The sequence below is a fragment of the Triticum aestivum genome, chromosome 3D, assembly GCF_018294505.1.
Source record: "Triticum aestivum cultivar Chinese Spring chromosome 3D, IWGSC CS RefSeq v2.1, whole genome shotgun sequence".
Lineage (NCBI taxonomy): Eukaryota > Viridiplantae > Streptophyta > Magnoliopsida > Poales > Poaceae > Triticum > Triticum aestivum.
This window is the reverse complement of record NC_057802.1, coordinates 490404242-490418113: the sequence shown is the minus strand read 5'-3', so window position 1 is coordinate 490418113 and position 13872 is coordinate 490404242.

The following is a 13872-nucleotide window of genomic DNA, read 5'->3' as shown; positions in this document are numbered from 1 at the left end:
GGGGAGGGGGTTTGGGGAATATTATTGGCTAGTTGGCCGAAGGGCGGTTGAATCGGATTTGGGGGGAATTTTTGGGTGTGGGGGGGAGGATTTTTGCGCGGTGGGCGGGGGGGAGTTTGGCGCATGGTTGGTTTCTCCAAGTGCAGTCCCACGTGTCAGTGAAGAGGCAAGCCAAAGCGCGTTCCGTTTGCGTGAGCCGTGTGCAGGACCGAACGTGTGTGGGGTGCAATGTGACCGCGATAGGAGTGATGTGAGTGTACCGCCTTTTTCCTTTTAAACTAGGTGCTTTGCCCCCTCAAAAAAAATTTGTTGCTTCGCGCGATCCATCGATACTACTACTAGTAATCCGGTAATCCCGACTAAAACGGCGCGGCCGGGTCTTTTCCCGCGCGATATGCTGGGAGGTTGGCTTAGTTGGTTTTTCTAGGACGAGTAATGCTACACCTATGTAATCCCAGTTATGTAATTAACGTAATGTGAAACGTGTGAGCTGTTGATTGTAGATTGGGGGAGGGAGGGGGCCACCACCATGACAATCAGGGGAGGAGAGAGAGAGGCAATTTACGTTAACCCTTTCGTAGGTTCCCGTAGATGTAGAAAGATGTGAAATGCGTGAATGTGTAGTGGACGTACTATTGGAGTGCCTAAGATAATTTGTGTATGTATAGACCCTATGTGTTTATTTTACTTCGCATGTTAGATTTGTCTCGGTTCAATAAAAAGCAGAGTTGGTGATGATGGTGTGCCTGTCATCCTGCAATATAGGCCGTCCGATCTATATCTAACGGATAGGAAGGAAACTATGACAATTTACCCGCACTCCTCTCCACATTTGCAGATAAGGCTTTCCCTTGTTCATCCTTTTCTCCCACAAGATCTTGATCTTCCGTGCAACGCACGGGCATCTTGCTAGTACTCCTACAATATGTATATTATTGTGAAAGTTCATATACACCGGCCGAGATTAATGCAAACACGGCAGATTTTCATTACATTTCGAACTTTTATAGGACAGAAAAATAAAAGAAACCCGACCCTAAACCTATTCTACGGCGGCGACCGACGTCCTCCATCTACGATCTCTATGTACGGGGGCGGGGTTCAAGACCCGTGAAGTGAAGGTGCGGTCTCCGGCGAGGAAGAGTAGAACACGGGATACGGACCGGCCAGTTGGCACACCATGCCCTGCCGCCTCCCAAGCCCTACTCATCCTCGGAGGAGTCCCCGACCTCGGCGGTGCTGGACGTTGGACGGCGGCAAGTAGGACGCGTGGCTGACGGTGCTCCCGTCGTCGGCCGCCAGCGCGGCCACTGCTTGTGCGGTCGCGTCCGCGTCCGGCTACGCCGCTATTGCGTCGCGAGAGGCGACTTGAGCGAGGGCGGCGACCTCGAGCTTCATCCCCGAAGACAAGCTCTCCCGTAGAGCGTTCGCACTTGCGGTCATGGTGGATGTGTTGCCAGGTAGGAGGACGATGCGCTATGGTGTGGAGGTTAGCTGGGCGTTGCCGCTTTAAGTAGCGCATTCCGGTGAGGCCAAGCGTCCGGGTGCGTCATTAAGTCGCTGGAGTTGGTTCCTCAAGCACTAAGCCTCCTAACGACGACATACGAACGGACGACATGAATGCGGGCAGCTGGCGCCGGCTGGGAACGCACCGCGCGACGGCGCGAGGGGCGAGGGTTTTGGTGTGCCAGGGTAGTCAGCTGCGGTCGTGGCAACGTTGGAGATGCCCTTTGCTCACATGCGATCCCCGCATGTCATTGAAAAAGCAAGACGACCCGGCATGGTCTCAGGTCCAGAGGATGCAGTTGGCCGCGCTACACCACTCCGCGGACGCGTCGCGGCGCCCCGTGCATCCTCGACGAGCCGGGTGTTGGGGTGTGTTTGGATTGTGGCCAAAGTGCACCTTACCAAAATTTTGGTCATGACCCAAAGATTGGTCTTTGTTTGGATGGTTGCCATTTTTTGGCATGCCAATGAACTCTAGCCAACTCTAGTTAATTTTTCTTGCCACTGTCGGCCAAATCATGGGCAACCAATACCTCAACCAAAATGTTGGTCATGACCCAAAGATTGGTCTTTGTTTGGATGGTTGCCATTTCTTTGGCATGCCAATGAACTCTAGTTCATTTTTCTTGCCAATGTCGGCCGAATCATGGGCAACCAATACCTCAACCAAAATTTTGGCTACCCAATGCTTTGATGGGGCAACCTTGGGCACAAACCAAACATACCGTTGGTCGTGCCACAGCACTAACGCCACCCTCGGCACACTGAAACCGACCGTGTCTAGCGACGATATGAGCATGTCGCTCACCGCGGTAGCCATGTCCAGAGGCGGTGCTGGAGCTGCGCCCCGTTGTTGGCCCCAACGACCCACATGAGCGGTTGTCGGTGGCGAGGAGGTCGTGGGCCAGCTCCTCCATTGGACTAGTCTGCACTACGTCATCCCGACGGGTGTGCCCCACCTGTCGGTTTCCCTATTTTCCCGGCCATATTCGAGCGTCAGTGCTCCGCATTGCGCATTAGGCCTTTCACTATGTAGGCCAAGCGAGACAACTTATTGTTTATTTGAGCCGTTCAAGTATAATCATGTGGCGTTTGCTTATTTCTCATTCCTCTCACCCCCTCTTCTCCATCGATCATGTCGCCCTCCAGTCGAGTCCATCCTCCTGCATGCCTCATTTGAACATTCCGCCGAGTATCATTCGCATGTACCCACCCTAGTCCTCTTTCAATAGATCTCCGGACCCCGAGATGAAATCGAGAGGGAACGAGTGGGGACAAGTGATACCTAAGGCGGATTCAAAATTTTGAATCGGTGATCATAGCATCCGCAAATCATATATAAAGGGTATTCAATGTTCGTTTCATTTTTGAACGTACAATATACTCCCCCTATCCTTTCTAGTTTACATATAAGTTTTATGTGTAGTCAAAGTATCTCTACTTTGATCAAAAAGGTATCAACATTCAACAATGCCCAATCAATATTGTTATATTCGTATGTACTCCTAGATTTGTACTTGAGATGGTTTCCAATTTGACTATTGACAAGATTAATAGTACATGAGATGTATAATGTGAAAATTATATCATTGGAAACTCCTTTCACATACGAATTTGACCGTATGCTTTGTGTAAGTTGCATGTCATATATTATTACTCTAACATTTGGTCAAAGTTAGCCTCGAAAAACGCATTAGACCCTGTATGCTTTGTGTAAGTTGCATGTCATATATTATTACTCTAACATTTGTGTAAGTTGCATGTCATATATTATTACTCTAACATTTGGTCAAAGTAGTATAGTGGAAGTGGATCCTCTGACGTAGGTATCCCTGCCTTACCCTCCCTTTCGGTCACTTACTGGCGGACCCCATGCTTGCTAGGCCCCGCATGTCAGTTACTCAATGGGTTCGGCCACGTCAGGGGATCCTCATCCATAGTATACTCCCTCTGTTTTTATTTACTTCGCATAAAATGGAGGGAGTGGCGGTATAATAAATGACGCGGGCGGGGAGGGGGAGGGACGTCGGTTTGCTCTCAACTGCGGTCCCACAAGCGAGAAAAAATGCAAGACGAAGTGCGTTCCATTCGGTGAGCGACGTGGAGGGTCCAGCGTGCCGGGCTGCAACACGAACGCGACAAGAGAGATGTACAGTCAAAACCGATTGACCGGTCGTCACCGGAACCACTATTCACACCAGAACCTTCGCTGCTCGGCCTACGCCAGCCACTACCCCAAAACCACACCAAATCTCCAGCCCATTCCCCCACCTTTTGATCCCCTAGCCCGCATCAAGCGTCCCCTAGTTTGCCGGAAAGCCATGGTGCGCCGCAAGATCACTTACTACAAGATGCTGACGCCGGAGCGCCGCGCAGAAATCGCGGCGGCGGTCGGCGCCACAGACCTCCGTTCCCAAGCTCGCTTTGCGGCGGGCCAATCCCCGAGTTCTCTGGAGCCAAGCTACGAGGAGGAGGAAGCCGATCCAACGTTCATGGCGGAGGTCGCGGCGCAGAAGGCCCCCGATGGGTATGAGACGATGGACGTCGACTTCGTGCCGGCGTCCGAGTCCCCCATGGTGCAGGCGGACCAGCGCTTCAACATGGCGATACTAAAGGAGGACCGGGAGGCAGAGGCTCAACTCGACGCGGAGCGCGCGCATGCCGCTGCCATCGAGGCTCTCCTGCAGGCGGAACCGGATGTCGTGGATGTGAACCGGGCGGCGGAGGCTCAACTTGAGGCGGAGTGCGCGGATGCCGCCGCCATCGAGGCCCTCCTGCAGGCGGAAACGGACGTCCTGGACTTGAACCGGGCAGCAGAGGCTCGACTCGACGCAGAGCGCGCGGATGCCGCTCTCATCGACGGCCTCCTGCAGGCGGAACCGGACGTCCTGGACTTGAACCGGGCGGCGGAGGCTTGACTCGACGCGGAGCGCGCGGATGCCGCTGCCATTGAGGCCCTCCTGCAGGCGGAACCGGACGTCCTCGACTTGAACCAGGCTGTGCTCTCGTCCGTGCAGAGCGCCCGCACGCTCCGCTTGAACGAGTGGCTGGAGGCCGGGGACAACCACGGTGCGGAGACACACGTCGGCAGCGACGGCTGGTTCGCGTTGGCAGCCAAAGACGACGAGGCCGTCTCTTTCCGCGAGCAGTGATAGTTTTTCTTTATGTTGTTGATTTTATGGATCTTTTGCTGTGTAAAAACATATATTTGTTATGCAAGTCGCCTGACTTGGGTCAGTCTACCATTTCAGGCGGTTGGATGAATATCCTACGTCTCCTAACCCTTCTTTCCTTCTTCCTCACCTCTTCTTCTTCCCCAACAGACCACCGCACGGGCCGTACGGATACTCCCCAACATGCGGTTAGATAAACATACTCTATGAACGAAAATTATGTGTCAGCGATAGGATGGCTGAGTTTGGTTTGTTCACATGCGACAGCACGTGTCAGTGAGGGTGCGTTCCCTTGGTTGGGTTTGCGGCGTGCAGGAGCGACTATGTGAGGGTGCGGTACGACCGCGGCGTGCAGGAGCGACCGTGTGAGGGTGCGGTGCGACCGCGACAGCCGTGCGGTGCGACCGCGACAGCCGTGCGCAAGTGTACCTCCTTCTCATTTTGAAAACTTTAGGCAAGCTTGGCAAAAATGTGTGGCGAAGTTTGGCAATGCAAGGCCTAGACCCAAACAGGATAAGTATGTACGTACTAGGAGTACTAGTGTTAAAAAAGAAAGGCGGGGTTTTCCTTCGCGGGATTTAATCGATACAAATCCTCGTTTCACGTGTCAATTAATGCGTATTTTTTTCTCCAAAGACCAAAGTGTTGGGGAACGTAGTAATTTCAAAAAAAATTCCTACGCACACGCAAGATCATGGTGATGCATAGCAACGAGAGGGGAGAGTGTTGTCCACGTACCCTCGTAGACTGACAGCGGAAGCGTTATCACAACGCGGTTGATGTAGTCGTACGTCTTCACGATTCGACCGATCAAGTACCGAACGTACGGCACCTCCGAGTTCTACACACGTTCAGCTCGATGACGTCCCTCGAACTCCGATCCAGCCGAGTGTTGAGGGAGAGTTTCGTCAGCACGACGGCGTGGTGACGATGATGATGTTCCACCGACGCAGGGCTTCGCCTAAGCTCCGCAACGGTATTATCAAGGTGTAATTTGGTGGAGGGGGGCACCGCACACGGCTAAGAGATCTCAAGGATCAATTGTTGTGTCTATGGGGTGCCCCCCTGCCCCCGTATATAAAGGAGCAAGGAGGAGGCAGCCGGCCAAGGGAGAGGCGCGCCAAAGGGGGGAGTCCTACTCCCACCGGGAGTAGGACTCCTCCTTTCCTTGTGGGAGTAGGAGAAGGGAAGGGGAAAGGAGAAAGAAGGAAGGGGGCGCCCCCCCTCCCTAGTCCAATTCGGACTAGCCCATGGGGAGGGGTGCGGCCACCCTTTGGGGTCTTTCTCTCCTTTCCCGTATGGCCCATTAAGGCCCAATACGAATTCCCGTAACTCTCCGGTACTCCGAAAAATACCCGAATCACTCGGAACCTTTCCGAAGTCCGAATATAGTCGTCCAATATATCGATCTTTACGTCTCGACCATTTAGAGACTCCTCGTCATGTCCCCGATCTCATCTGGGACTCCGAACTCCTTCGGTACATCAACATACATAAACTCATAATAAAACTGTCATCGTAACTTTAAGCGTGCGGACCCTTCGGGTTCGAGAACTATGTAGACATGACCGAGACACCTCTCCGGTCAATAACCAATAGCGGGACCTGGATGCCCATATTGGCTCCCACATATTCTACGAAGATCTTTATCGGTCAGACCGCATAACAACATACGTTGTTCCCTTTGTCATCGGTATGTTACTTGCCCGAGATTCGATCGTCGGTATCTCGATACCTAGTTCAATCTCGTTACCGGCAAGTCTCTTTACTCGTTCCGTAATACATCATCCCGTAACTAACTCATTAGTCACAATGCTTGCAAGGCTTATAGTGATGTGCATTACCGAGTGGGCCCAGAGATACCTCTCCGACAATTGGAGTGACAAATCCTAATCTCGAAATACGCCAACCCAACAAGTACCTTTGGAGACACCTGTAGAGCACCTTTATAATCACCCAGTTACGTTGTGACGTTTGGTAGCACACAAAGTGTTCCTCCGGTAAACGGGAGTTGCATAATCTCATAGTCATAGGAACATGTATAAGTCATGAAGAAAGCAATAGCAACATACTAAACGATCGGGTGCTAAGCTAACGTAATGGGTCATGTCAATCACGTCATTCTCCTAATGAGGTGATCCCGTTAATCAAATGACAACTCATGTCTATGGCTAGGAAACATAACCATCTTTGATTAACGAGCTAGTCAAGTAGAGGCATACTAGTGACACTCTGTTTGTCTATGTATTCACACATGTATTATTTTTCCGGTTAATACAATTCTAGCATGAATAATAAACATTTATCATGATATAAGGAAATATATAATACTTTATTATTGCCTCTAGGGCATATTTCCTTCACAAAGAGCTAACCATCTCACTCCTCATCGCTTGATTAATGCAGCGCCATGCAAACCAACCTTCTCACTTCCGCATGCATGCAGGAGATATTAATGTCCTTGGTTGCTAACCCCATCAATTTTGCCTCGATTAGTGTTAGTGGCCCTTTGCAAAATGTAATTTTGATATACTGGCCTTGTGTACAAAAAAATGGAGGTAGTAACTATATTTGACTTCCTTCCCCATTGCGGTGACGTCGGCGATATCTTTTTTTTGGTGGTTTGGCGAAGTGCGTTTGACGGAGAACACCATTGAGGGAGACCACGGTATGTCGTTCGCAAGTGCCGCCTGCAAGCCGAGACAACCGCTTTATTTGCATCCAGGAAGTCCTTTACTAGTACTACTAGGAGTACTAGTGCGGTGAGATGGTTTCTCGAAGAAGACGATGAAGAAGCAGAGTCAGCGAAGAGTGAAATGATGGTTGCTTCGTCCGTGCTTTTGTGATTTGACACCTCACTGCTTTGTGATTTGTGATAGAAGGGACAGGGGAGTAGACTCTGTGCTCTATACTGTACTACATGCGTCCAAGCATGGGAGAAAGAGGAGAGACGTTGCATTTTTCTATTCCTTCAATCAATCAATCAGGGAGCTTCGGTTCCATCTTTTTGGCTTTGGCAACACCATCCACAATGGTTCCCACGATGCCAAAAGCTATTTTCACATTTGGCTACACATTGTGGATGCCCTTAACCATACCACTTGGTTTTGCTCCTGTGTGCTATCTATACAAATCTCAATTATATTGATCTAAAAAATTATAGAATCAAGATTAGTAAAAAGGAGGTGATTTTGCCGCGCGGATGGCGGGGGAGCTTTCTTATTTGAGCAATGCTACATCCACGTAATGGTTTACGTAAAGTTACGAACTGATGTGATGTGGGACTATTTGATTGGATTAAAGGAGAGGATTAGGCCCACCCCACCTAAAAATCAGGGGGGCATATATAGATTAGATGGAAAGTATATGTAGCAGCTACGTAGCCCTTTGTAAGTCTAGGATTAGGCTTCTTATTTTCGGAGGACGTTGTCCTGGCGGTTTGCTAACATGCGGTCCCACGTGTCAGTGCTTTACCAAGCCGATCCGCGTCCCACATGAGGCAGAACAACGGCAGAAGCAACACGTGGTTAAGTTGAAGAAGATGAGGGAGAAGCGGATCAGCAAGGAGTGAAATCATGGTTGCTTCGTCCCTCCAACTTAACTGCGGGAAAGGTGCAGCTTGTGATTTGACGCCTCATTGCTCATTACTATGCCGGTGCCATGACTGGGGTGCTTCACCCCGGCTGCTCTGCACTGTATTCCGGTATGGCACGTGGACCCGGTAGCTTGATGTCCCACATGTCAGCGAAAGGGACTAGAAGATTTATGAAAGCGAGCGCTCCACTCTTACGACGGAGGAGTAGACGACACGACGGCCCAGTGAACTGTCACTTGTACTGTATAGTACTATAGTTTTGCTGTTTCGCACGATCCATCGATACAAACCCGATTAAACAGGAAAGGGCGGGATTTTTCCCGCGCGGTAGATGATACTGGCCATACATTTCAAAGGAAATTTTAATGTATGCAAACTGAATAATTATAAGTAACAATATGATATCTAGTAAAACTAAAAACACATATGATTTATTGTGTTAGAGTGTAGTAGTAGTGTTGTATTGCATAGTTGTTAGATGTAACATGCGAGAACGTGTAGAGATGTAGTTTTGGAGGGCCTACAGAGAGAAAAGCGTAATACGGTCACCGAACTTCAGAATAAGCTGATTACGGTCACTATATACGTTTTGCGGTGATTATACGGTCACTTGCTCACAGTTCAGCATCGAATTGCACTCTGTTAACCGGCCAAATAGTCTGCGTGGAGCCATGTTGACTAGTTAAATTGACCATGTTCCTTGTGGGTCCCACCTGTCAGTTCGCATAGGCAAAAGGTCAGATAAACACAAATTTACGCAGGCGCGACAAGGCTCCAACCCGTGCGCGGGAATCACCTAGTTGTGTATGTGTCTGTCAGGGCCTGATGTGTGCGCATGCACGTGTAGGTCGAGCACTTGAGCGTGAGAGTGTGTGTTGGTCGTGTGGTGTACTGGTGTGTGCATGCATGCGTGCGTGTGTGCGTGCGAGTGTTGCGTGCGTGCGTGTGAGTGTTGTGTGCGTGCGTGGTTGCATGTGTACGTGTGAGTGTTGCGTGCGTGCGTGGGTGCATGTGTTTGTGTGAGTGTTGCGTGGATGCAGTTCGTGTGCATGCGTGTGTGTGTGTGTATAATCACCACACCAGCTCTTGTGTGTTAAAACAGACGGCTCAGCATACCAATACAAGGCCACCTTGTCCGCTGTGCCCGCGGTCATGACTTCGAACCACCATCCAAATATTTTTTTGTCATTTGTTTTCATTATTACTAGCAAGATGCCCGTGTGTTTCACGTAACATCAAGATGCTTTTGTATGACTTGTTTATCTTGTGAGAGAAAAGGATGAACGAGGGAAGGCCTTATTTGCAAATGTGGAGAGGTGTGTGGGTACCTTTTTGCAAAATTGTCATAGTTTCTTTCCTATCCGTCAGATATAAATCGGGCGGCCTATATTGCAGGATGGCGGGCACACCATCATCACCAACTCTGTTTTTTATAAGAGTGTATTTTATGTATTTTATAAGAGTGTAGATGTAGAGTAGATACAAGTCGACAGGTGGGCACGATGGTAGTGAGATAATGTGATGCAACACTAGAGGTGCCACGTGGAGCATTTAACTGGTCAACTAGTCATGTCATGAGCAAATACAGAGTTGTACGGTGAGCCCGTGACTGTATAATAACCACTAAACGTAAATGGTGACCGTAATGAGTGGATTCTGAAGTCCAATGTATGTATCGTGCTTTCGCTTCAAATACAATGATCGTCATTGCGTATATCGTGAGAGAAAGATGAAACATGCGTGAATTTTCTCGGGGCTTACTTTTAGAGGACATGGAGATAGTTTTGTGTGCATACGTGAAAGGGGCGTACAGGGGGTATGCGATGGAGAGAGAGATGCTCTTCGTTTCTCTTTATTATGACTAACTTTGTATATAGTATAAAAATATACAAATTCATAGTGTGGAATAAATATCATTGTGGGCACCATGCAATGCAAATTAGCGTTCGTACTCCTCCATATAACTTTGTAATGTTGTATATATGTAGAAACTCTAAAATAATTTTTTGGACACACTTTATTCAAAAGGAATGTTGTATGCGAAATAAACGTGAAGAGAGGGCTTTTTAGATCAATGGGGTACGTGATGTAACATGTGTGAATGTGTAGTTGATGCATTTGGCGGGGCCTAGAGAGGTATGTGTGTGTATTACGTATTCGAGAGAGGCATGGATAGAGGGGCCGACGGGGGGGGCGTGGGAGAGATAGCACGAGAAATGAGAGTGGTCTAGAGAGAGAGACGAATATGACGTCACGACAAGAGATTCCATTCCCTTGAGTGTGTATATGCAAGGGGGGAGGGAATAGAGGCACCAGGAGAAATTTTCTGTGTGTGTGGTGTTTGTGTTGATATGTGTGGGTGTGAGAAGATAATGAGACGTGGGGGCAGAGGGTGTGTCACCGCGTGAGGTCCGGTGGGTCGAGGTGAGGCCCTTCGTTCGGTTCCGACCTGCGCCACATTGGTCGGCCCGTGACGCATTTAGGAAGACCCATGGATGACTAGTCGTACAAGACAAAGATAGCAGAATTGTGAAGGGCTCTATGTCCACTGACAAAGCTGGCTAGGATTTGTAACCCTAGGTTCTCGGACTAAGGTAACCCCTTTATCTCTGATATTACTATTCATCCAACCTAACTTTAAGGGGCATCCTAGAGAATGCTCTGCTAGAATCATACTCGTCGATTAGGAAGAGAGGTGTGAGACAATGCGTGAGAGACAGGCGTAAAGATAATGTGCGTACATGAGACACGTAGGCAGGTCCATGTATATAGAAAGGGTCGATGAGGATTGTGCGTGTGTATGTTTGCGAGAGGTAGAGTGCTTGTGATAAAGGTTAGTGAAAACAGTTGTAAATGGTTACGAGAGGGAGGGAGGGTTATATCTAGAGCATGTGTGCGAGAAAGACACCTCGGGAGAGAGTGTGTGAGCATGTGTGAGAGACCACCGATGGAGAGTGAAACTACACGTAAAAGACTGCTCTACACATTGATTAAAGATATAAATTGTATCCAAATATTAGGATGGGATCATGATATTTGCAATTCGCGTAAGGAGCGGTCATTGATCCATCAGACATCTAGATTCTATCAAATTTGAGCATGTCTATGTTATTATTCCACACAATTGATCCACATAGTTAGTATTTTGAACTCCAGACAATGCATCGCTTTAGCAATCGAATATAAACGTGAGTATAGTTCATGTTGTGTGTGTAAAGCACATTATACATACGAAAGTTACACAATGGACATTATAAATAGCTACCTATGAACTAGCATACATTTGAATTCAACTTAAGGTGGTTTAAAAAAATCGAATTCAACATGAAGTCCATTCAATTATTTGAATTTGATATCATGGCATTTGTAAACCATACCTAAATTATGGGGGCACCAATCTTTGCTCTGATTTTGTACATAATAGCATATGTAGTCGTGTACAAAATAGATTCAAATTTAGCTCCTCCGTTCCAAAATAATCGTAGTTATAGGATTTTCAAGTGTCAAACTTTCAAAAAGAAGCGGATAATTTAATGAGCTTTTCAAACATACAAGGTCAAATATAACGTTGTCTATTTAGGTCAATCCTCATAGTTCAAGAGTACTCTAAACGTGAATCCTTGTGTTTCAAAATTTCGAATGAAGTGCCAAAAGAGCCTCTACTCGCCCGAAACCGCGTGAGACCAATGTTTGGTAGTACAAGGAAATTACTTTTCTAATAACTCCGACCCGTGAAACCTACCGGCCCGACGTCCAAAGGTCTAAACTGGGGTAGGTTTGTAGCTTCATCTAGACGCCACGCAACCGCATCCGAAAAACATTCATACACAATGGCTGCCTAAGCACACATGCGCGCGGCCGAAATCGCTCCCGCCCACTATTTGGGACACCTGGGATTACCATCCTACCCCCGACCCGCAGTAGGTCCGAAATTTAAGAGGGGGGAAAAGTTTGTACTTCCCCAAATTTCAAACAAGCGCGTCCCATCTTCTGTTCAAAAAAGCCAAAAACAAGCGCGTCCCAGACCGAAACATGGTTCCCCCCCACCCGTCTGATTCCCCATTCGTACTCCGTGGGCACCAAAACTACCTCTCCACCAGCCGCGGAACCCCGGCGTCCTCCGTCCGCCATCCCATCCCACCCATCAACCGCCGCCCTCCTCCATCATGCCGGAGCCGATACCCCGACGTCATCGTCCACCGCAACCTCAACCGCAACGCCCTCCACGGCTAGTAGTTGAAGCCGAGGCCGAGCCGTCCGTTCCCGAGCCAGTTCAACCATGCCGTCCTGCGCCTCACCGTTGCCGCTCCAACTTCGCCACCCTCCACCGCACCGGAGCTGTTCCTGCTACGCCGTCCTTCGCCGCCTCGGATCTGCTTCCCCTCCGCCAATATACGGCCATGGCAACACAGTCAACAATTTGGCCATGGGTTCGTCCAAGCCTGCACCCTCCAGAACATCGGTTTCCCCTGTAAAAAGAAGAAGATCGGCGTGACATGTGGAGGTGACCACACCGGCAACCGAAAAAGGTACTCCTCTTCCCTTATTCGTGCAAATCTTACGTCTCTGCTTGCACGGTATTCATCCCACAGAAGACACTAGTTGACCGCTTCTTCTTGATACTAGATGTTCCTAGTAACTCGCGATGCACAAGGTTTCTCCTCATATACTATTTCACCTTAGCTAGAGGTCCGTCGCCCCCCTGAATTTCAATTTCTAGCCAGTTGATTCCCAATTAACGGAAGCATTCCCCGGTGTAACAGGCGCTAGTACGCCTATTACGCAGGGGAAGCAGCGCCTTGGTGTTTATCTTAGGGGCGTGTGCAGCCTAGAGCTACTGGCGCCCGATCTGGAGGTCGGCCGGGATTAAAGGGATGGCCTGGGGGCGCTGCCAAGCACGGCGGTGGTGTGAGGTCAATGGGAGGGTGGGGCGGCGGAGGCAGGGGTCTGGGCCGGTGGTCGCTGGCGGTTCGAGAAAGATCGTCAACAGTGACTGGCGGGAGGTAGACGAAGGCCATCTGCCGTTCCTTATAGATTGGACGGTTCATTAAAAAATCGACTGACCTATTTATTTTCAGTCGACTGTTATCTTAGATATGACCACATGTGGTGGTGTGCTGGAGGAGTACCTGCATTTCCTGTGCTCATATATTACAAAATCATACGGAGTAGAATCTAATTTTGTTTGTCATGCAATGTTGTAGAGCTATCATATGTCTCCTGTCATTTATTTTTCAGCCACCTGCTATCTGCTACTTTTACAGTGCACTAGTTCTGCACACACTTCACCCTTACTCTCACTATTGTGTTTTTATGCAAGGGTATTTCAGACTCTGCTGCCATGAGAGAAGCCAAAAAGAAAAGAGAGAAGTCGCTCCAGCTTCGTGTGCGGGTAGGCAAGACACGTTACAGCGCCATAAAGGGTGTAGTGTCAGCAGATGGAGACGGTAAACATAGCTCTGGAGTTGATGACCTCGCTCGCAATGAACCACCATCCCAGGTGCTTGCTTTAACTTCGCGGTGTCATATGTGGTTGCATGTTCCATATGGTGTCTAGCTTGTATTCGAAAGGCCGAAGTCGGTAAGATAAGGAAAGAT